Source organism: Rattus norvegicus, chromosome 10 (assembly GCF_021556685.1).
Source record: "Rattus norvegicus strain SHRSP/BbbUtx chromosome 10, alternate assembly SHRSP_T2T, whole genome shotgun sequence".
NCBI classification, from domain to species: domain Eukaryota; kingdom Metazoa; phylum Chordata; class Mammalia; order Rodentia; family Muridae; genus Rattus; species Rattus norvegicus.
This window is the reverse complement of record NC_141543.1, coordinates 76,533,964-76,555,524: the sequence shown is the minus strand read 5'-3', so window position 1 is coordinate 76,555,524 and position 21,561 is coordinate 76,533,964. Positions and strand designations below refer to the sequence as shown.

General features: G+C 48.6%; 1 protein-coding gene and 1 long non-coding RNA gene across 25 annotated transcripts in view; one reads left to right on the top strand and one right to left on the bottom strand.

Moving 5' to 3' along the window:
- Positions 1-21,561, bottom strand: part of Bcas3 (BCAS3, microtubule associated cell migration factor) — a 459,006-nt gene that overhangs the window by 29,092 nt on the left and 408,353 nt on the right. The gene's annotated exons all lie outside the window — the stretch shown is intronic.
- Positions 473-14,440, top strand: LOC148003020 (uncharacterized). Its single transcript, XR_015631899.1, has 4 exons — positions 473-1,403; positions 10,525-10,612; positions 12,251-12,337; positions 12,975-14,440. It is a non-coding gene; the product is annotated as an uncharacterized LOC148003020 (long non-coding RNA).

The window sequence follows — 21,561 nt, the reverse complement described above, 5'->3', positions numbered from 1 at the left end:
CACTTGAGTGGACAGCCTGAGTGCCAGAGCCTCATCATTGAGGGCCAAGGCAGGCAGAAGACAGAACTGAGATTAAAAAGAGGAGGAAGGACTAAGGTGGAAAGTGGGTGGGAAGAGAAAGCAGTCTCCTCCATGGCTCTCTGTGCACTTAGGACTTGAGGCTGAGACTCAGAAAGGACCAGGCCGGGGGAGGCCCAGTGTCTGTCTGCAGCTCCCAGCTTGGCAGCCTGTGCTGGCCGCTCTTCCCAGGTTCTTGGGTTTTACAAACTCAGGGTGGCCTACCTATCTATATAAACTCTCATTGGCTCTATCCCCCAGAGAACTGTGACTAATATAATTGGTTACTAGCTGTGTCCCCAAGCATATTTTTAGCCTGTCAGTAGTATGTTACTTAGAACAGAGTGGCTCAGGATAGAAGGGGAGGTAGTGTGAGAGGATATGAGGATTTTATCCTTTCTTCTTGATCCTTTAGGCCAGCTCCCAAAGGAACTCCATTCACATGCCTACAACGTAGAAGATGGTGTTCTACAAGTTAATGGAACGGGACAGCTCATCATCAAGTGACACAGCCATCATCACAGAGCAGCGTCATGTACAGATCTGTGGGGATGTCGTAAAAGCACACACACCCATTACACTTTCTGTTACCCAGAGCGTGATGCAAACAGGGCTCGTGCCTGTAGTTCCAGCACTTAGGAAGCGGAAGTAGGAGGACTGCCATGACTTCCTGGCCAGCCTAGGCTACAGAAGAGCTAAAAGAGCAAGAGTGGGCAGGACAGGATCTAAGGATATTATATGCGTGGATTGCAATGTCCTCTGTAACACAGAACCATGTACAGTGAGGACACTTCAAGGAGGGACAATTGTTAATTGTGCAGTGTAGCACTTGGTAGCAAGAGCGAGCAGCTGTGAGTCGTTCATATGTCATTGCTACTTTAGAGAGCATACTTCTACTTAATGAAGGAAGTTCACTAGATAACAGTGGTTCTGTAAGCACCAGCCTCCCATAGCTTGTGCTTACTGTAGCCCCTAATTCCAAGAGATATGAGAGTTTGTGCCTGTAATCCTGGTACTTGAGAGGCTGAAGCCAGAGGATCACTGTGAGCTCCAGGCCTGTCTGCACCACACAGCAAAATCCTGCCATACAACAAACAAACAAACAAACAAACAACCCAAATAAGGAGTGGGGAAGACAATCCCCAGTGAGCGGCTTGTGTGTGCTACTTTGACTTGCATGAGTAGGCTTAGGATGTTCAAACCATCCGATGGTGAACACATTTCTCTGAACCTACCTCCTCTATGACAACTGACTGTGTGATCCACACACACGGACAGATGTGCTACACAGCAAAGAGGCCTGGACTCCAGCTATCTGCTATGTCTCACGAACGTATGTAAGCCATGTGAGTCCCATGTATAGTCACTTGGTTGTGGAGTTTGGGCTATGGTCATTAGGTTATTTTGAAAAAAAAAATCTACTCTTCCAGCTTTGGAAGTGAACTGAGAGAAAAGAAAATCAAACCAAACCAGACCAAACCAACCCCCAAACACCAGCGTGGTAAAGAAACACCAGCGCTAACACTGACCGCCAGATGTGTTGGTGGTGCATCTTCCTGTTTTGCACAGATCCTTAGAGGTCCCTAAAACTACTGCGAGAAGGGATAAGCTGCTGGTCAGAGGCTCATGGACCAGCCTGCCAGGTGTGGCCACATTTATGGGGTTGGGATTGGGTGTGCTGAATTGAACAGGGGAATCTAACGGGCACTGTTAAACAGGGATGGATGCATGGTGAATTAACACAGAGTAGTCACTAGGACAATTAGGCTATGTTTATAATTTGCAATACTGATGACACTGCATGTTAAAAGTTAGAATAGAGATTTTGACTCAAACTGTTCCAACCAGAACTCCCCCATAACTTTTCTGGTTACTCTAGGCAAGTCACCCATGCCTGTGAGTGTCACCATATGAATGGACTGACTCCCACCTAAGGGATTCCCATCTGCACTAATGGCTTCAATGTCACTGTCAATAATACACTAATGGAGCAATGGTGAGATGATGTCCGAGGTATGCTAGGGTAATAGCTACCAAATCTCATTTCCTACGAGGCAGATAACACAACCAAGCACAATGGGGCAACAGCTGCGTTTTTAACAAATTAAAGGTGCACGATAAGCAGAGGACCCAGGTTCCAATGCCAATTCTTGTTACTTTCTCACTTTGTGACGGGGGAAGTCATCTCCCCAGTGGCGGCGATCTTGGAAGCTTCACCTACTGCAGATTCATCTTCCCAAATACATGTCCAGCTGCAGACTCTAAATGTGACCTTATTTAGAAATCTCATCTTTGTGCCGGGGAGATGGCCCAGTGGGTAGAACACTTGCCATACAAACGTGAGGTTGCCAGAGCCCCCGTATGGTCCCAGGATTCCCACAGTAAGAGAGAGGACATAGAGATGGGGGAATCGAGGAATGCTCATGGGCTGGGTAGTCTGTTCCAGCCTCAACATGATGGAGTGAGGACAGACAGATAACTGAGCAGACACACCCCCCTCAGGTAAGAAGACAAGTAGTCTGAGGAACAATTTTGAGGCAGGTGGTACCCATATCAGTGAGGATGACTGATGATGTGTGAGGTGCACAGCAGGAGGCTTGGATGGGGAGTCAGAGCACATGGGTGGGTAATGTGTACCCCACTTCACTGAGACCATCTGCCTGGGGCTCAAGAGGGCAGGTGAGTTGCTCTAATGGAGGCCATGTCTCTCACATCCAATGGTCATCTAGGTCATTCATATCTGAGAATGAGAACAGAAATTTCTAGATTTTTCTTTTCTTTCTTTCTTTTTTTTTTTTTTTTAAGACAGGCCTCACTCTGTAGCCTTGGTTTGCCTGGAACTCACTGGTCTTAAACTGACAAGAGATTCACCTGCCTCTGAGTGCTGGGATTAAAAGTGTACACCACCATACCCAACAGCTTCTTAAAGTTTTAAATAAACAAGTGAGCAAGTAAGTAAATAAATAGAACTTGGGACTGAGGCTGGAAATGTCTCAAGGATCGTGAGCACAGGCTGCTTTTCCACAGGACCTATGTTCAAGCCCCGGTACCTACATGGTGGCTCACAATTTTCTGTAATTACAGTTTCAGGGGATCTGATGCCCTCTTCTGTCTTCTGAGAGCACCTTGGAACACGCAAATACACACGCATGCAGGGGGGGGGGCACACATAATTAGAACAAAATGAAATAATGAATAATAAGAATTAAGACACGGTTAGGCGCGGCTGCCTCTGGACAGGTCGGGTGATAGTAGCTGCTTTTGTTATCTGCTCTCCACCATTTCACATGTGTTTCCTGTAGCTTTTAGAATCAGGAAAATGGCTGAAGAGAGAACTGGCTTGAGAACAGCACACAGGCTGGGTCAAGAGGCTGCTAAGCATGTGAGGGAGGGCCTGGACCTGCCGAGCTGCCTCCCTGGTAGTTCCTGCACAGGGCTTGCCTCAGTGGGAGGCAGGTGAGCTTACAGCTCCTTGGCTGACTCTTCTCCCAGTGGCCACGGCTGGCTGCACGCAATGTTGACTCACTCCTGTGTACACACATTATTTCTCTTAAAGTGTGTCAGGAATGTGAACCAACTTGCACCGAAAAATGGCAAAAACTGTTTCCACCTTTGTACAAACTTCATATGCCAGATCAGAGAGCGCCAGAACAACTCTGGAAGGAGTTGGTTCCAGAAGCCCTTTATTCTATTTGTCCCCTACCCCAATCCTCTGTACACCTAGGCACAGCTACCAAGGAAACAACGACCAGCCAGGAACATGAGCCCTTTACACATCACTCTGTCTCTTAGCAGAGCCCCTGTTGTTGGCCTATGGGCTGAGAGCAGTTGTCAGCATGGCTCCAGTGCAGACTCCCCACTGGCTCTGGACTCAGACAGTCCGGGGCTGCAGAGAACAGAGAGCTCTCCAAACTAGGCAGTTGCTGGCTTTTTCCTGAGTTGGAAGCTAGATGGCAAAGGCAACATTTCCTCTTGTGTGCTCTGGTCTGCTGGTGAGATGGAGGTCAGTGCCCACCATGTCACTCACAGGTTCTATAGCAAGGCTGGGTACTCTGCTGATTTAGGAACCTAGCAACTCCCTGGATGGAAAAACTTCTCAGAACTATGTATTCTCAGGACAGCAAGGTGGATTTCCTAGGACAGCTCTCATAGCAAAGAGTAAGGCCTGGGTCAGAGAGGTATCAAAGGGAGAGAATGAACATTTGCTGACCTGTTGTGAGGTAGATACAGGCAGCTGCTCTATGTAGACTGTATCTCAGAGGATGCCAACCACTGAGACTGACACCATGACTTCCGACATACAGACTGAAGAGCGGAGGCAGAGACAAGTAGAAGGTGTGAGGGTCCAGCCAGGATTCTGACTCCAGGCCCACCTGGAGCCTGTACTTCCCCCACTAAGACTCTTGATTAGATTCCCCTTGGGTCAGAGGAGCGGTCCCGTTAACACCACAGTGTGGTGTTTGCCTGTGACAGAACAGCTGCAGTGGCGCCAGCAGGGGCTTTATTTCCTCTTTTGGTGGCAAGCGTTTCCCCACAGAGCCACACCCCTAGAGTTTTCAAACTATTCCAGCGGTTTTTTTTCTTTTTTCCTTTTCTTTTTTATTTTTCGGAGCTGGGGACCGAACCCAGGGCCTTGCGCTTGCTAGGCAAGCGCTCTACCACTGAGCTAAATCCCCAACACCTTATTCCAGCGTTTGAAAGTGGTTCTTGTAGTTGGGCAGTGGTTATGATCTCTGTTCCCTACAGCAAGGCTGATGTGAAGTGCTCAGCTGGAAACTCTTGAGGTGAAACCTGGAGCTGAGAAATTTGTTTCCATTACTCAAGGATGATGTTTGAAAATCATCAGTATTAGCCAGGCAAGATGGCCCAGCAGGTTAGGGTGCTTGCTGTCAAGTCTGATAAACTGAGTTCAATGCCTGGGGCCCACATAGTAGAAGGAGGAAATCAACTTATATTAGTTGGTCTCCGACCTCTATATAAGCATACCATGGCACTCCCCCAAACCCCAAATAAAGTGTTAAAAAGAAAAAGGTATTTGTGACAACTTCAGGTGGGAAGCCAACAGACACAGACATGGTGGCTTGTCCTTTAGGACTGTATTTGACTGCTGACTCTCTTTTCTGAGAACCCTCAACTCTCTTATTTCCTCAAGGCTGTCTGTAAGCCTGGCTCTGCAAGGCCTGGGTGCTGCCTGTCCGGAATGGTTTTCAAAGGCCTGGGAGGGACAGTGGACAAACTGGCTGCTGAAATGGAGGGAAGGTCATTTGCCCCTGTAAGCTTGTGGCAATGCTGATGAAAAGGAAGGGAGGAGCCTGTCCTGCAGGAAGGGACAGGTCTGGGGTGCTGCTGAAGGTACTAGAGTTGACTGGTGTGAGGCCCAGCCATTTTTGAATTACATTAGTCTGAATAGTTACCTAACTATAAAATAGACTTTAAAATTTGTGTTCTCAACCAGGTATTGTGGTACATGCCTGTGACCCCAGCAGATAGATCTCTATGAGTTTGAGGCCAGCGTGGTCTACTAGTGAGTTCCAGCCTAGCCAGGACTATGTAGAGAGACCCTGTCAACAAAACAAAACAAGACAACTTCCCTCAGTGTACCCAGCACTTCTTTTTCCTCTTCTTTCTTTTTTCTTTTGAACCTGGGTTTTGGTTTGTTGCTCAGGCTGGCCTTAGATCTCTTGGGCTCAAGCAATCCTCCTGCCTCAGCCTCTCTGTGGTCAGCTTTCCTCCTCAGTTTGCCATCTGAACCTACCAATGCCCTCATTCTTAGGCAAAAAGCTGAAGTGAACCTGGTGCTAGCGATGAGCTTGCCTTGAACAAGAAGCCCTGAGATCCGCTCCTGCACAAACAGGGCCTAGTGGCACAGCCTGTAATCCCAGTGCCCGGGGTGCACAGTAGGAGGCTCACGAAAGCATCTGAGGTCATCCTTGGCTACACAGGAATGTTAAACTTTGAGGCTAGTCTTGGCCAAAGATTCTGTTTCAAAACAAACAACCAAGTGAGAAAGTAATCAACAACAACAACAGCAAAGGAAGCAGACTCTGAGTGGCAGTGAAGGGCTTTGGAGGAAGGAGACCTGACCTGGTCTGCTATTCACATGCCAAGTGCAGAATGTTAGAGCAGCTCTTTGCTTCTGAGACTGCAAAGGAGTGGTGCCAGGACCTGTGCAGAGATAACCACAGGCAGCTCTGTTTGCACAGAGGGGTGTTTCCTGGGGCTGGGATGACTGGGTCAAAAAGTGGAGACAGAGTATGTGAAAGGTACTTGGAACCAATGTTGCTCATGACACCTCACACTTTGGCATAATGACCTCACCTGGACTCTGAAATCATTGCAGCTTCCTCTACATGCTGACCCTGCTGTCAGCTCCATTTTACAGATGAGGATACTAAGTTTCTGGGCCGTTTCTCACCTAGCATGGTAGTTCAGAAATCACCTGTGAGGTTCCCAGTAGCCACCTGAGGTAGGCAGAAGTTGGATCACTGGGTAGACTGATGACTGACAGGTACTTGCTTGGGCCCTTGTCTTACAGGACCGTCGCTGACAAGCTCACCTCTTGGTCTTGGCTGCATATGGGTGTGGTGTGGGGCTCAGTCTGGGATTTCTTGAATTATCACACAAGCAGAGTTCCAGGCCTTCCATGCCTGAAACAGCTAGTACCTGGGAACTGTCATTTCTTGTCTTGACATGTCAAAGCTTTCTGGCTGGTCACACTGACTCAGCTATCCAGGCATGGAGGCCTGGGAGGGCGTAGGGAAAAAAGCTGAGAGGCTGCGGGAATGCACCAGGTGAGTACAGAGGCTGTGACAATGACAACAATACCTGCTGCACCCTCGAGCCTGTGCCCTTCACCGAGTACTTTCCCAGGCCCGGGGAGAGACAAGGAAGCTGTCTTCAGTTCCCACCTCAGGAAAGTGAAGGGTAGGGCAGGGCCTGTGATGGAGAAACCCAGTCTTGTGCCGTCCACCAGTGTGGTCCACCCACTGCAGAGGGATCTGTGGTAGTTGGAGGTTGGTTAGACAACGTTCAAGCCAGGCATGGAGGTGATGATCTGTAATTCTGGCACTCAGGAGACAGAAATGGGGGAGGATTGTATGTTTGAGGCCAGCCTGGGCTACAAAGTGAGATCTGGGGTCCAAACAAACAAACAAACAAACAAACAAACAACTTTGGGGATGTCGAGGAGTGAACCACCTCAGATCCTACCCAGGTTTACTGTACACGAACCTGCATCTCATATGATCTCTGCATAAGTAGCTTAGTGCAGTGTTTGCCTGGCTTGTAAGTAGTCCTACCCTGGATTGAATCCTCAGCACCACATAAACTGGATGTGGTGACACAAACCTGTAGTCCTAGCACCTGGGAGGTAGAGGCAAGAGGACCAGAAATCCAAGGTCATCCTCAGCCACATGGTGACTTTTGAGGCTAGCCTTGGCTACATGAGTTCCTGTCTTAAAAAAAAACAACAAAAACAAAACAAAAAACCTTCTAGGGCACCCAGCACACACTAAAGCTGGAGACTCAGTGTGTATCTCACCATAGCTGGCTTTCCCATGAAGTAATTACCAGCTCTTGGCCTCTTGTTGATGGGCACGGGCTGAGACAGAGGCAGGACAGGCATGTTTGTCTTGAGAGCAGACCTGGGCCCATCAGGTTAGTGCTTTTCAGGTGACATTTAATGGGTCTCCCTTTCTGTCCTCCTATGCCAGGTTCAGGCTCAACTCAGGCTCCCTGTAGCAGGCCTGAGTATTGAGCATTAACCAAGTATCAGGGACCTCAATTAACACTCTCTTTAGGCAAACCAGGGAACTTCCGCCTTGTGCTCAGGTACAGGCCTCAGACAGGGCTCGTGGCTGTCTGTGTGCACACCCAGTATGAGCCAAGACTCCTGTCATCTCTCTTTCTTCCCTCTCAGGCCTTCTTGCTTAAAGGGAGACTTAGTAACCCCAGCTAAATCTCACAGGCCTGGCGAGAGCCTTTAAAAGCTCACTTCATTAGTACGTGTGAAAAATGCCCAAACTACAGTGTGAACCTGGTTATGATTTCCCCCTGGCCCACTGGCCTCACTGTGTGCCAAGTCTGACTTCTGTGGGTAAAGACTTTTTTTAAGCCAGAGCCTCCCTTCCCCACCCCCACTCCCCCAGCTGCTTCCCCTCACTTCTGTCCCATGGAGGCCAATCAGGATGTTATTCATTTTCCTCTCTAAGAGGCCAGTTCAAAAAGGCCAGAAGACGCACCCTTCATTCCTTGTTTAAAAAAAAAAAATGCCAGTTCCTCCCATGAGGAGGAAGCAACATATTTTGTTTCTGCTACATCTAGGCAAAGATCAGATTTACAGTCAGCCCAGAATGACTGTTGGCGTGTAGCTACCTATCTATCTTTTCATCTTTGGATCTGAGGTATGCCATGGTTTAGAGGAAGAACAGATTCATCCATAAGGAGAGGGGCACCAAGGCATCCCAGGAGGGCCTGGAGACCTCATGTTACTCTATCAGACACAGACCTGCCATCTAACCTTGAATTAGGGGAAACAGCTGGGTGAAGGAATTAACTTCTTCCTATATTTCATTCGGGTTTTAGAAGTGCTGTTAGGTTAAAAAGTTACTAAAATAGCTTCCTGCCATCCCTCAGCCTGCGGGGAGAAAAGTAGGTAAAAGCAGTGTGGAAACACCCCTCCACTGGTCAACAAACCTGCAAACTGACCCTAACCTTCCTCAGCCAGCCTCTAGGAGGCCTGGCACCAGCGCTGGAATCCTCCGATGCAGAAGGTGAATCCCTGCTCTCAGGATGCACAGTTGTGTGGAAGGAACATCGCTGCCTATCCAGCCCTGCCTTTGGGGCCTGCCCTTATGGAGGCCGCCCAGAGCCTTTCAATCCAGCTGGAACCACTTCTCCTCACTAGGCACCTTCTTAGATCTTGCCTCTAAGACCACTGGGGTGGAGGTGGACCCTCTGGGGAGACAGAGGTGGTGATGAGGCCACAGACTTGCTGCTGTGCACAGGCCTCAGCCAGTCCAGGAGGGGAAAGTGGAATGTTGGTCTTACATGGATGGGACCTGGAGTAGACTAGCCTCCTGGAACCTTTGAATTCTCCACTGGGCAAGAAGGACTAGTTCTTCACAAGTCTAAATAATGCAGACATTTAAGTGCTTCAGGACCATTATGGTCCTCGGAATGTGACAGGCTGGGTGGCCTTAGGCTCACTCTTCAGTCAGTCTGCTCCCAATTCACAAATCCTTCTGCCTCAGCCTCTCAGCTACAGAAAATACACGCCTGTGATACCATACCCGGCTCCTGGAAATCCTTATATCTCTTTAAGGGTACATTCCTGAGTTCTCTATTCCATAGGTCCAGTCTTCCTGCTCTATTAAAATAAGTAAAACTTAGCCTCCATGCATCTTGGAAGGACAAGATTTTTTTTTTTAATCTTTATTAACTTGAGTATTTCTTATTTACATTTCGTTTGTTATTCCCCTTCCCGGTTTCCGGGCCAACATCCCCCTCCCCTTCTGTATCAGTGTTCCCCTCCCCATCCTTCCCCCATTACCACCCTCCCCCCAACAATCACGTTCACTGGGGGTTCAGTCTTGGCAGGACCAAGAGCTTCCCCTTCCACTGGTGCCCTTACCAGGCTATTCATTGCTATGTATGCAGTTGGAGCCCAGGGTCAGTCCATGTATAGTCTTTGGGTAGTGGCTTAGTCCCTGGAAGCTCTGGATGGTTGGCATTGTTGTTCATATGGGGTCTCGAGCCCCTTCAGCTCTTTCAGGGAAGGACAAGATTCTAATACCAGATGTTTGGAAAGGATTATTTAGCCCAACCATTAAAAATACAGGGCACTATATGAACTTTACAAGATGCAGTTGCACACACTGGGCACGTCTTCCAGACTGTTTGCCTGTTTGATTTATTTTTGAAGTGGCATCTTGCTTTGTAGTACAGGCTTGTCTGGAATCCACTTTGTAGCCTCTGGCTATGAAGATCCTCCTGTGTTTGCCTCGGGAGTGCTATGATTACAGATGTGAGCTGGCCCTCAGACCCACCTCTCTGCCTAGTGAAGACAAAGGCTTTGTTTACACAGGAGCCCTAAGAGAGTAGGAATCAGGCATACTTCATGAACTCACCACTAGGCTCACTGAGCACATTAGGCCTCAAACATGTAAACAAACTGAGCCTGGGTTTTCCATGGCAACAACCCAAAAGTGTTCTTTGTCTACATACGGCACTTCTTCCTCACTTCTCTTACAGTTAGCTTTTCAACATATGGTGCCTGGTTTTGGAACCACTGGATCATGTTCAGATTTGTTACTCAGAAGACAGAGTGGACAAGCAGACTGTCCACACCAGAGGGCAGTGAGAGGCACCAGCCTGTACACTTCCACGGAGGTAGAACAGGGCCAGTCATTACGTGTGGGATCTCTGCTGTACTCCTGAATATCTCTTCTCTCTGGAACCCTCCTGCAGGTCCATCTCCAAGTGTCTGAGGGATTCCTGACACTGGTACAGGCCATGAGAATTCTCCATAACTTGGAAGGAATTCCACATTGGAAAGGTCAAGTGGTGTCTGTGTGCAGGTTGGAGAGCGGGAGTGATCTGGGTAGCTGGCAGGTGCCCCCAGGTTATTGTAAAATGGCCCCTGGTCCAGGGCACCTTTCCTAGACTTCCTTAAAGAGAAAAGCCAAGCCACTGGGCATGGTGGTGCATGACTGTAATCACAGCACTTGGGAGGCAGAGGCAGGAGGATCAGAAGCACAAGCTGATCCTCAGCTACACAGTGAAATTGAGGCCATTGTGGGCCACACAAGATTCTGTACAATAGAAAGAGAAAACAAGATAGGAAAAAACCCTCTGAGGTTAGAAAAGCCCACGGGTGTTTTTAATGCAGTCATCGCAGCTTAGGGGGCACAATGGGGTCCCTTGAAGAGCTGCATACTGTAAAGAAAAGCAGGCTTTTTGGGGGGACCTGTGGACTACCCCACCTTTCTTCTGTGCCATCTGGCTCTCCTCTCTCACTGCCCCTAAGCCTCTCTTAAAGCCTTGCTTCTGTGATTCTGGGGAGCCATACTTGCATGGTTAATACAGCAACTAGGAGACATCTGGAGTCCCCTGGGGGGGAGAAACTTGTGGGCATGTCTGTGAAGGAATTTCTAGGCTTGCCACAGAGGAGAGAAGACCCACCTTCACTGTGGGTACTGAACGGCAGCCTTCACGGCTCTGGCTCCTGACTGTGGACACAGCGTGACCAGCTGCTTCATGCCCCTGCCTCCCTGACTCCCCTGTGATGACGGACGTTAAGTTGACTCTGCCAGGCATTTTGTCAGAGCAACAGGAAAAGCCGTTACTATGGATCTCTTCTTCCCCATGCACACTTTTCCTGGATGCACTCCCATTTCAATGCTACAGCAACACATATTTACATACAAGAGACTTCTCAGATTGTCTCTCATGAGCTTCTCTTCTAGGCTCCAAATATGTGCCTGCAGACGCACGTGCCTTCCCTATGAATGCCCACAGGCACCTCCAACCTGGGGCCTCAGGGTAGCTTCACTATTGCCTTCCTCCTTAGGTGTCTGGCACTGCTCTCCTCACTGTCCCCAATACCCCCTTTCTGCCATCTGTGGTCAGGACTGCGTTGGCTCTTCCTGTTCTCAAGTCCATCTCTTGCTCTCTGTAGCCCTGACCTTAGACACTGATCATCACTGGGGTCATCCCAACAGTCTTTACTCTAGCCTCCTGCTGAGTCAATATGGCTTCCCTCCAATCTCTCCCTTCAGCTGTTGCACTGACCTTTTCTGTGATGCAAATCTGAACACTTTGCTCCTGTCCTTAGGAAGAAGGCTTCTCAGAACAGCCCCGGCCCCACCGGCTCTCCACACTCTACCCCTTCCTTGTCTCTGCATCTGGAATGTTCTTCCCTGCAAGTCCTCTCCATTCTTGATCACCTGGAAGAACTGGGGGAGCCTCCCACTTCTGGGCTGACATAGGCTTTCCAGCAGCCCCAGAGTACTGTAGCCTCGATTTCTACTTTGTCCCGTAGATGAATCAACGTAAACACCTCAGGTGCCTGTAAGGATTTTGATAACAGTCACAGATTAGGAACAGGAGCAAGAACCATGAAATAGTCTCTGCTCCATCCTTCCCAGGAGATCACGAGTCCCTGAAGGGCGACATCTGTTCTTTCCTTTTTTAGGACTGTGTCTCCCATGCAGCCTTGTTTCCTGGCAGCTGGCAGAGGGAAAGCAAGGAAGAAATCAAGGTTGTCATCCTGAAGAAGAGGGTAAGAGCACTGTGACACCAGGATCCAAAAAGTTAGCACTTGAACAGTTTTATACAGAAGGAAAGTTTTTTTAATTATGTATGATGTATGTATATACATATATATATAAATATATATGTATTTGTTTGTTTTTTGTTTGTGTGGCCTGAGGCAGCACACAGTGAGGAGACCAGAGCAAGTGAATTTCAGGGGAGTATGAGAGGTGGTGCCAGGGGACCAGACAAGGCGCCTGCTGCAGCTTCAAGACTCATTCCCAAGCACCAGCTCCTCTGAGAGTCTTCCTGAGGGTGCCCCACTGCCACTGGCCTACGCATGTCCCTACCTACTGCCCTCTATGTGGCACAAGTGGGGTTCAGGGACATGTTCTACTTGACTCAAGTTCTATAGATCCTGGCAGGGCATTCCAGGAAAGGATGGATGCTGGGCTTCCAGGTCCCTCGTTCTATCGTTTACGAATCACGTAACTAGGATAATCCTTATCTCTCAAGGCTCATTTTTGTTATCTATAAAATGGGAATAGCAAAATATACTAGAACTTAGATACATGGGCTCAGAAAAGTGTCTGGGATCCAGTAAATATTTCACTGGGCTCCTTCCCTATGGTACATATGGTAACCTGTGACATCCTCTGTTTCAGGTCTGCAGAGACAACTCAGAGGCTATGGGCATTTCAGTTTTCTTCACAGGCATTAAACAGAACATTTCTCCCTGGTTTTTCAATTACACTAAAATGGTCCATCAATCAAAGGACTTGCTTCTCCAAGGGAATACAAATGCACTGTGAATTACATCACCTCTTCCTGAGGGACGGTCTGCCAATCCGGAGAGGCTCAGTGTTCATTCACATCTGCAAGGGACCAGTGCCTCCCTTCCTTGCCACTGGCCTTTGTAGACCTTCTAAGTCTGACTTCAAAGAGGAACACGGCACCTCCACTATAGTCACCTCCTCAACCATCCCTGACAACTGCCAGGGAAGTGTGATGCTCAGTGAGTAAATAAAGGCACTCACTGCCAAGCCTGATGACCTGAGTCGATCCCTGGAACTGACGCCTATGAGTTGCCCTCTGACCTATCCACACAGTGTGTCGTGTGTGGTGCACGTGCGTGTTTACAGGCACAGCTACCACACACACGCACAATAAATAAAGTGCAATAGAAAGAAATAAACGTGGCCATGAAACCCACTGCTCTCCACACACCAATGACTGTCACCACCACTACAGCAGGTCATTTACCTGGATCTTGACATGTGCAATTGGCACATGTCGTTGTTGTAAATTTAGAAATCCCACATTTTCCTCATGGAACTTCCTACTCATCCAGCTCTGTCACTTCCTTACTCTTACTAATAATACTGTCTGGCCTCACTGAACTAGCCAGCCATGAGAGCCCTCCCTGCTCAATCTACTGGCTTTCTCTTTTTGACTGGTTTTCAATCTGTGCTGGCTGGTTTTATGTCAATTTGACACAAGCTAGAGTCACTGGAGAAGAGGGAGCCTCAGTTGACAAAGTCTCCAGAAGATTGGGCAGAGGCAAGCCTGTAGGGCATTTTCTTAATTAATGATTGCTGTGGGAAGGCCTGGCCCACTGTCATTGGGGTGAGCCATGGGCAGGTGGTCCTGGGTGCCATAAGAAAGCAGAGTAAGCCATAGAGAGCAAACCAAAGCGGCACCCCTCCATGGCCTCTGCATCAGCTCCTGCTTCCGGTTCCCTGGCCTAATAGAGTTCCTGCCCTAACTTCCTTCAGTATGAACCGTGATACAGAAGTATAAGCCTAAGAAAGCTCTTTCCTCCCCATGTTGTCTTGGTCACGGTGTTTTCAACACAGCTACAGTATAACCTTAACTACATCCCAGAGTTCAGGCCTCCCAGACAGTCTGGTAAATCTGGAACCATGACGTCTGCATCATTTCTCCCTCCTGGTGTGTTTGCCATCCCACCACAGAGCTCCACTGCTCTGCTCCAGGGCTGTAGGGCTGTGAGAGAGGAAAGCCGCACTTGGCTCAGTTGGCGCCATGAGAAATTTATCAGCTGGACCTTGCTTGTTCCCAGCCTTTATTTAGTCTTTCCATTTGTTTCTGGCCAGTTCCCTCCTGTATTTCCCCCCCCTCTTTCCAAGCCCCCCAAACCTGTCACTGCTTTCTCTTCATTCTTGGCAGATGACCTACCAACTAACTGCCTTTGGGATTTCTTTTCTAGTTCTTTCTTTTAAAGATTCAGAAGTCCATGCATCTTAAAAGTGACTCAGTGTAGGAGTGACAAACCCAGAACACAGCCCCTGAAGAATCTCCCAGTGACCAACTGGGCATGGCAGAGTCACCACTAATGAGGAGGAGGAGGTAGGGGAAGGATGCAGGGCACCACAGGGCTTCTCTGCCCACCTCTTCTTCCCAATGAACACGCTCTGCAGAGGTTGGGGTTGTGCCCTTGTCACTTCCATTCTGCATCAAATAGCTGGTGCTGTGTGAAGCCAAGTGGCATCCTAAGATTGTGGCAATAATGGCAGCAGCAAGCCCCTGCCTTAGGCAGAGGGTTCATAATCTAGTTTACCCTGAGTCTTGTCCAAATGAGAAGGGAGAGAGTAGCCATGACTTCCTTTGTAAGGGGTGGAAGAGTGTGTGTGTTCAGTTAATAATGAGAAAATATCCACCCTGGGTGGCAAACACTGGACTGGTGACAGGCCATCTTTGCCATGGCCACTGGCTTCCTTGGGAACTCCACCAGGCTCATCTGTCACACTCTTTGCCTTTTGGTAAGCCCCCCAAACACCATGCTACCCTCCACCTTACAGCTCCTCGGAGCTCTTCTTTTGATCTTAGGGAAACAGTTGCTTCTGGGAGGCCATCTCTGACCTCCTTGGGGTTAGGTGAGGTGTTGTGATAGTTTGCATAAGCTTGGCCCAGGGAGTGGCACTATTAGAAGGTGTGGCCTTGTTGGAGGAAGTGTGTCACTGTGGATTGGGTTTGGAGACCCTCCTCCTAGCTGCCTGGGGATGCTGAGTCTGTTCCTGGTTTCCTTTGGGTGGAGATGTAGAAGTCAGCTCCTCTCACACCATGCCTGCCTGGATGCTGCAATGCTGCTACACTCCTGCCTTGATAATATGGACTGAACCTCTGAACCTGTAAGCCAGCCCCAATTAAATGTTGTCCTTTATAAAACTCATGTTGGTCATGGTGTCTGTTCACAGCAGTAAGACCCTAAGACAGGTGTGCATGTCAGTGAACACACATTCTGCTGGCCCCACTGGCTTACCTTCTCTTCTAGAACATCAACCCCATGAGAGGAGAGGTATCGCACCTGCCAGCTCTCTGCAATAGCCCCCAAAACTTAGCATCCACTGCCTTTCACGCCTGTATATTGGTCTCAGAGAATTACAGTTTCCACATGTCAACACAACAGCCATATCCATACACAGGGGAAAAGAGTCTCGGTGAGGTGACAACTGAGTCTGAGAGGGTTCCAGAGTCACACTGGGGTCACATGTACGGCTGCAGCTCTCAGCACAGGAGCTTGAAGGAAGAAGTGACAATTGGCTGGGCTTTTTAGACCATCGGGTGACCGGTGCACGTGAGCACAGGCTCCTTTGAGCAGAGAAGGCTTGCTGGCTTTGTAAAGAGCTTTCATAAAGAGCGCCAGGCTCTTTATAGAAGGGCTCCTTGTGAGGCCCTCTAGGTTACACCAAAAAGTGCAGTCCTCAGTTTCCTATACTTGCCCCCTAGCTGTCCAGCTTAAGTCACCTTAAGAAGGAACCTTATTACAGACTCTTGCCTAACGGCCCAGCAAGAATTTTCTCCACACACACATTTCAACTGGTCAACTGCATATGAGCCTGCATCCAAGTCAGGGTAGAATGACCTGCTTCAGCACCCAGGTACCCCAGACCCCCAAACCCTGTGGAAGGGGAAGGGTTGGGTGGGGTGGTCTGGAGAGGCATCCATGGAGGCTGAGCTGAAAACACACACTGACACAGATTCACTTCTCTTTCTAGGCAGAGTGCCCAACTGGCACTGTTTTTAGAGGAATTAAGCAGCTTTTGACTTAGACAGAGGGTAATCACAAGTCCCTGGTGGATAATGCTGAGAAGAGAATCTGTCAGGGGAGACATCTGATCACACAGAACCAGGAGGGGACTGAAGTGGAATGTCGGTGCTCTTGTATCCATTTGCTGAACACAATCTCTGCATGCACTTGCACAACTGGTACTCCATTTTGTTTTTATTTTGTAGCACAGGCTAGCCTTAAACTCCTGGTGATCCTCCACCTCAGATCTAAAGTGCTGGGATTGTAGGCATGAGCTATCATCATTGCTTTTAATCAGTACTTCTTGTACTCAACAATTACTATTATTAGTTACTAATATTAGTAATTAGTAATAACTATTAATTGTTACTATTGTAGCAGTGCTGTGGATTGAGACAGGGCCTTGCCCAGTGTTCCACCACTGAGATACATCTTGAGCCTCTCAGCCTATACTTCTCCCGAGAGGCTATCCATCAGCTGGGGAGCTTTTCTAGTTGTTTTGTGGTTGGAGACAGGGTATTGCTGTGTAACACAGGCTTGTCTTGAGCTTGGGGTCCCTGTCTCAGCGCTTTAAGAGTTGGTATGGCTGATGTGCACGTTCATATTCAGGGAGCTTTTCACTCCATGGGCCAGCCAGTCAGGATCAGGGCTTAGACTGGGGCCCTGGCACTGCAGGCTCAGCAGGTGCGTTTCCCTGTCACCTGAAACTATGTCTAGATCTCATTCCTGTTAAGTTGGGCATCATTGTGTTGGTTCATTAGTACAAAGAGAACAGGGGCAATCCTGCAGATGTCTGTTAGAGGCCACCATGGCCCCATATACAATGGTGGGTTCAATAGAAGGCTTAGTCTGCTGTTCTGGGTGGCATTTTCTAGAAACATTATGATACTTACTCTGTAGAGCACTGGCCCTGGCCAGTGTTCCAGGAAGAATCACAGAGGCTATCCTGGTCTACATACTGAGTACAACCAAGGCTTTCATAGAGAGACCTTATCTCAAAGCAAACAACAACAACTGCTGGTGCTGCTGCTGGTGCTGCTGCTGGTGCTGCTGCTGCTACTACTACTACTACTACTACTACTACTACTACTACTACTACTACTACTACTACTATTACTACTACTACTTTGACCCAACTTTAAGCCCCGTATCATAAGATTATACCATTTACTACCACTCCTTGTTAGGGTCCAGTTCTCCACCTTGGTGACCTCTCCACAGATGCACTAGGCCCCACCACTATGACAATAGGTCATGAATATTCTAGTATTCTTTCCATTAATAAAAAGAGGCTGTCTTGACCTCATTTCCTTGTCTCTTCATGAGCTACTGCCTCATGTCTCTTCTTCCTCTAATGAAAATTCCTTTAAAGAGAAAGCTGACTTTGCTAAGATTTTTTTCCTCCCTTTCTCTTTTCCCTTTCTTTCACTGAATCCATTCCAACCAAGTTTCTTGCCTCTACCTCTCTTGAATCTACTCTTCCTAAGTGACTGATTGCTGTGTTTGTAAATCCCGCAGCAGTTTCTCACCTGACTGGGTGTATGCGCAGGTTATGTGTGCATCTGAAAGTGGAGTCTTTACTAGGTTGCCAGGACTCCATGTTTACCTAGTGTTCTTCCCCTCCTCCTCTGCCTGTTCCTTCAATCCGCACCTACCTCATACTATACCTATCTCCTCTCTATGCCTGCAGCACCTGCTATTCCTAGGTGGCCTTCCATTGAAGAGCTAAAGAGGCTCAATCTGCTTTATTTCTGTGATCAGCCCAAACTGGGTATAGTCACAGAGGTACGATCAGAGATACCATTCTCCAAGAATTGAGATTCCCAAGTTTCCCTGCCAAGCTTTGGTTTTGACGATGACGGCACAGTATCAGAAAGCCAAAGGTGCCTGAGCCACATGAGTAGTTACAGTGACATTCAGGAAAACGAGACTTTTATAGTAACTAAGGATTACACAAAAGACAAAGAATCCAGATGCAGAGGACTCTGAGATGCTTTAGACTGTGTCTCCCATCACATCTGATGTGACCCGGTGTCTGGTTCTTACTCACTGAGCCAGGCCTTTCCTTCACTGGCTTCTTAGGGTACCCTGCAGGTGGAGGATGGTGGACACCAGGAGTGTGGCAGTAAACCAGACCAAGGACAAAGGGGTAACTGCCACCACTGGAGTGTGGGCTCAGGCCAAGCACTATGGATGACCGACTGGTGCAAGTTCCTCAGAATAACCACACCAGGAGGCAGTGTACAAAAGGACAGGAGGAAATGGGAGAATCACACCAGTTTTTGCAATGTTCTGTTTTGAGATCAAGATGTTAGCCTCTGGCTGAGAAGTGTGGTGTGAAGAGGAATGGGAAAGCCCTGGTGGAGAGAGACAAGGCCCCAGTCAGCCTTCCCGTTCTGAAGATGATAATGGCACACAGCTTCGTCAATGTCCTAGAGCAAAACTGTACCCTTCAGGGAAGGGAAAAGTCACAGGGTGCGGATGGCAGGTGCTATGCTCCCCCCTCCACAACCTCCGCCCCTTGCCAGGGATATGGCGATGGTAGTCTCTTACCCTGGGAAGGGCCTCCTCCGTTAGCCTGGGTGGAGCCCGACTCAACCCTGAAAGCCCTACCTCCACTCAGCCAACAATGCTAGAGAAACATCTGCTACCCCTAACCTTCTCCTTCCCCAAAGAAATGATTAAAAAGTTAAAGAAACACTTCCATATGGAAGACTCCAATCCCAACAGGTCACCACAAGACACTTCAAACACAATAAAACAGGAAGAGCTAAAAAAAGCAGAGAGAACCCACACGATCTTTTATATAAGAAAAAGAACAAAATAAAGCCCTGGGTAACTTTACACAGTTCAGAACACCATTTGGCAGTTAAGTATGTCCTTAATCTGCCCAATTTGCTTATTACAGTCAAGGTTTAAAAGAATGAGAGCCTTGGCCAAAAAAGGGCTGCAATGACTTCTATCCTAAAGTAAACTCACGAAGTGGATTAACCTGCTCGTCTGAAATAGTTCAAAGTGGAAAGTGTTCATGTCCCCCTCCCTGAATGCCCCTGACAGAGACTGTCCTAGGAAAGAGAGTCCTTTAAAATCAGAACCACCTGAGTGCACTGATGGCTATTCATCCAACATCCACTTACTGGGCCCCTGTAATAAGCTGGGTCCAGGGCTAGTTATTGTAGAACCACATCAAGGGTGACTCGGCCTAGTGGGGAGGGGCTCAGACATGGGGAAGACACTGTGATTCCCAGGTCAAAACGCAGAGCAAACATACAAGAGCTTGAGTGCAAAAGGGGAGAGGCTGCCCCGAGCCAGCCAGGCCTGGCTAACTCAGTCTTAGCTCTGAAGAGGCAATGGACTGAGGCCAGCGCTTCACATCGTCCCAAATTCTCCAGGTATAAAGTGAGGGCAGAATTCATAGGCATTCTGTTAGCTGTGAACTTTAATTTCTTTTTTTTTTTTTTGTCTTTAAAACTATGTGCCATATATAACAAGCTTCATCCACAAACACTGTGAGCATTTTAAAGCCAAAACAGGTCAGGGAAGAGATTGGATAGTGAAGAACTTTTAAGGAATGAGCAACAAAGAAGAAAACATAAAGAGAGACGCACCTCCCCCCAGATTTCAGCCATCTTCACCCTAGAAGTAATGGTGGTCTTCTTCAGAGAGGAAGCAGTTCATATAGAGCCTGGCGAATCAAAGGCCAGCAGGGAGTCTGCCAAGAACTGGCAGAGAGATGGTTAGGAGTCCTCTGCTGCTCCAGGGGGAAGTCCTGGGGCAGTGGCATTCCGTGGGCAGAGGTGAGCCTTCCATCCTGGAGGCTGCAAGCTGACTTCTCTGTCCACCTCCCTTGGGCCTTAAATTGCTTCCTGAGGCGAGGACCCTGGCTAATGGTTTATTTACAACAGGAAGAAGCAATTACCTTGGAGAACATGGAGTCATATGTCCCACCATTAGCCAGGACACCAGCACTCTTTACCAATAACCCCCAAGATATATGAACCAGTAATGGCCTTACTTAAAGACCTGACCATGGCTCCCTCCTCCTTCCACTCAGGTGAGGGATTTAAATAAAGACAAAGAATGGCAACAGAGCCAGCTTTGAGGGCAGCAGGCATGAAGCTGTCTTCCACCTGCTGGGGCGTTTTATGTTGGGCAACATGGTGTGGTGTATTCCTGCTTGTAAGGAGTGGTCAGGGATGCTAAACTGAATAGTGGGTGCAGAAGACCCTTGCGAATGGACGTAACAGCACAAAATACAAGGTGCACAGGGCTGGGGTGGTGTGTGTTTTCCAAACTAGACTAAGACCCACTGTAGGTAAAAATTACCACAGTTGATACCAGGATAGCTGGGCTGGGATGGAGATGGGAGGAGGACTTCTGGGGGAGGCATGGAAAGCAGGAGGAGAGCCTCAAGTGCTCCAAGGGAGGAGGCTAACCAGCATGATGAAGAGGAAGTTTCAGAGCGCGCAGGCTGTCTGTCCTGATATTTAACCCACGGAAAGTAAAGGCAGAAGAGGTGCAAAAAGCTTAATAGTATTTGTAGTTTAAATTAAAGTGTTCAGAGCCCGTTATAGAGCAGGGTAATGTACGCAATGACATCTGGGGCTGTAATCAGTGGAGCGCTTTCAAGAGCTGCCAAAGCAAACAGCCAAATAACAAATCCACTTTACAGATCATCAATCCGGTCCTGGACTTGCCAAGGTAAATAGTAAAAGGCTGAAGTTTGCTTTGCAAACCGGGGAGCTGGGAGTTGAGCAGGGCCCTGATCCACAGCTGCACCGCTGGGGCAAGGCCCCTGGAGCTCCAGGCATGGAAGAAGGCCAATAGGCCAGGCAGCCGAGCTTCTTGAGGTAGAGTCTGATGTGGGTCTGGAAGAGACAAGGCTGCCGGGTGAGGTGGGCACTCTCGACCCAGCCCAGATGTGGGCTGGCCTTGGCAGTTTGTGGACTTTGGAGAAGGGAGCACAGCCCAAGCTGCTGTCTTCCTGCGGCTGCCAGGCTTCATGGAAGGGAATTAAGGCTCCTGGCCAGAAAGGTATTCTTCTGAGAAGCTGGTCAATGTCCAGAGGAGAAGTTGCAGGCCAACGGATAGCTGCTGTCCAGTAAATCCAAATGCCCAGGGGTGGACACACTGGCTGCTTCTGAGTCACGGTTTTCCAGGTGGAATGATGGATATGGGGCATAGTAGGGCCACTGTGAGATTCT